Raw genomic sequence first — 2,641 nt, 5'->3', positions numbered from 1 at the left:
TTACTATAAATATTAAAGATCTAAATAAATAACAAATTAAGTTAGCCAAAATATTAAGCATAAAATTTGGGAAAAAAAAAAAATCTTAACCGTTGGATGCAAATCCAAAGGTGAATATCTATTCTCAATCTCCACCGCTCATCAACCCAAACCCTAATTCCTCTTCAAAACCTCTCTATATATACCATAGACGCCAATGTTGTCAAAGCCACCATCCTCTCTTTTCTTCCCTTTCAATCCAAAGATTTCGTCTTTCCCCGTCTTCTTCTCTTCTTTTATGAAATTTGTTTGTGTATTATTTGTTTTAGTAAGAAACTGGTGCGATGATGATGATTATTTACTGTGGACTAGAGTTTCTGATCTGGCTCTTCTTCTACCAGTAGCTGAAGACTAACCCTTGGCTGTCTGAGCACCATCACATCTCTCTCCTAATTTTTTTATTGTTCGAATTAATTTATTTGTGGAATGAATGAATGCGTCCATTACCAATGCTAGGGGATGATGTTCAAGTTCTCCCTGGTTTAATGGCTCGGACGCTATAAAAAACTTCTTTTTTTAAAGAAGGATTTGGTTATCCTGATCTTTGGCTTTGTTCTTATTTTTTATGCCATTTGATCCTGGAAACGCCACTTACATGCCTTTCCTCCACCTTATTTTTTTTTTTTTTGGGATATTATGATATATATTGGGTTTTAGGGTTTTGGATTTTGAAATTCTTAAGATGTAGATGAAAGAAAGGGATAAAATGAAACAAATTAGTGATTGAATTTAGGGTTTGGCTGATTTAGGGTTTTTTATTCATATTCAATCATGGATGAAAAGATTGTGGTAATAAAACCTATTTTTTCTTTTTATATATTCTGGGATATGGTCCTCCTTGGAATGTGAGGATTGATGGGAAAAGTTGAGGTTTTGAATTATATTTGGATTTTGAAATTTCTAAGATAATAGAAGAAAGAAAAGGGATTTGATGAAAACAATTTAATGATTGAATTTAGGGTTTTTGATTTATATTCAATTATGGATGAAAAGTTTGTGGTCCTAATGTACTCGGAACCCTAATTGGGTTTTGTAATGTTATTTTTCAGATTTATATCAGACTGAATTTTTTAAATCTAATTGGGTATAGTGATTTAGAGGAGGGTACGGGCTGTCATTTGGCCCGGAACCGGCACGGCTAAACCTGGCACCGGTTTGCACTGTAGCGGGTCTAGTTACGGGTCTTGTTTTCTCAACCCGGCGAACCGGCCAGTTTGACCGCCGAGTCAATCCGACGGGTCGCACACCGAGTTAACCCGCCGGGTTGTTATTCTTTCTCAAAAAAATTTCATAATAAAATTGTCTCTCCACATATTGGAATCCTTGACCTCTATTAACTTTAAGAGGCGTTTGGATTATGGATTGAGGGTTTGGGAATGGAAATTTCATTCCCAAGCCTTTGTTTGGTAATCAGAAAATGCATGAGTTGCCTCCGTATAAAAGGTATGCCTTAGTTATAAAATTATTAATATACCTCTAGCATATATAATTACATATTTATATATTTTAGCTTTATTTATTAAAATAATTTAATTAAATTATTTTGAGAAATTAAAATTAAAATAAATAAAATTTAATTAATTTAATTAAACGTATTTAATGATATTAACTAATTTAATAAATATATAATTGTTAAATAAATTATTAAGATTAATTATATAATTATAATATATTGAAATATATATTTATATTATAAAAATAATTAATAATAAATAATGTTAAATATTTTCATTAAACATAATATATTATTTTATATAATATCATATTATTTATATAGAAGGGTATTGATGTAATTTTACTACATCCTACATTTTCATTTTTTTTATTCTCAATTTTTATTTCTTTAAACCAAACGAATTATTCTTATTCCCCTTATTCTCATTCACATTCCTCTTCTTTTTTTTATTCTTTTATTCTCATTCTTATTCCGCGGGTCCTAAGTGATGCACAAACCAACTCCACCAAGTTTTATTAGTTGACCATCATTATAGATTTATATATACCTATATAATTGTCAGACATCATTAATTGTAAAACACATTTATGTGTATTTTGTGCTTATAAACATACATTTAACACAAGTAAACATGTGTTGGACTTAACAAATTCTTAATTATTTTCATCGAAATATAAATTTATATAAATAATTAAAAGTGTGTTTTAGTATTATTTTTTTTAACAAAAAATGGGCGACGAGCATATGTTTTTATGGTATGTCAATGCGGGATGCAACATCACTCTTGAATTATTTTTTTCAACGAATATTAGAACCCTCACCACTCCGTACATTAGACAAGAGGTTTATTATTTTTTTTTCATCAACAAACATAAATAAGTATAAAAAATAACTCCTTAGAATTCAAAACCAAAAGTAAAACTTAGATAGATCTTAATAGATATATAGATAAATAAGTGTGTGACAACTCTAATAAAAAATTAAAGAATTAATATTTATCACATTAAAAAAATTGTACATACAGTTTAATTAGATAGATAAATGAATTTAATGAAATATTTTTTGCTCAAAATTATTTTCAAATTTTTTAAGTTGTCTTGACTTTATCTAATTCATAAGAATTTTATTTTTCAAAATTATTTAAAA

General features: G+C 28.3%; 2 non-coding genes across 2 annotated transcripts; both read left to right on the top strand.

The window, feature by feature from the left end:
• The first annotated feature begins 314 nt into the window (after nucleotides 1-314).
• Nucleotides 315-417, top strand: LOC120269873. Its single transcript, XR_005539502.1, has one exon. It is a non-coding gene; the product is annotated as a small nucleolar RNA Z157/R69/R10 (small nucleolar RNA).
• A 67-nt stretch (nucleotides 418-484) lies between these two features.
• On the top strand, nucleotides 485-638 carry LOC120269876. The gene has a single exon (XR_005539505.1). It is a non-coding gene; the product is annotated as a small nucleolar RNA snoR80 (small nucleolar RNA).
• Nucleotides 639-2,641: the final 2,003 nt, after the last annotated feature.

The sequence above is a fragment of the Dioscorea cayenensis genome, chromosome 9 (assembly GCF_009730915.1).
Source record: "Dioscorea cayenensis subsp. rotundata cultivar TDr96_F1 chromosome 9, TDr96_F1_v2_PseudoChromosome.rev07_lg8_w22 25.fasta, whole genome shotgun sequence".
Lineage (NCBI taxonomy): Eukaryota > Viridiplantae > Streptophyta > Magnoliopsida > Dioscoreales > Dioscoreaceae > Dioscorea > Dioscorea cayenensis.
Note: the sequence above shows the minus strand (reverse complement) of the source record. Positions and strands in the feature narration are given on the sequence as shown.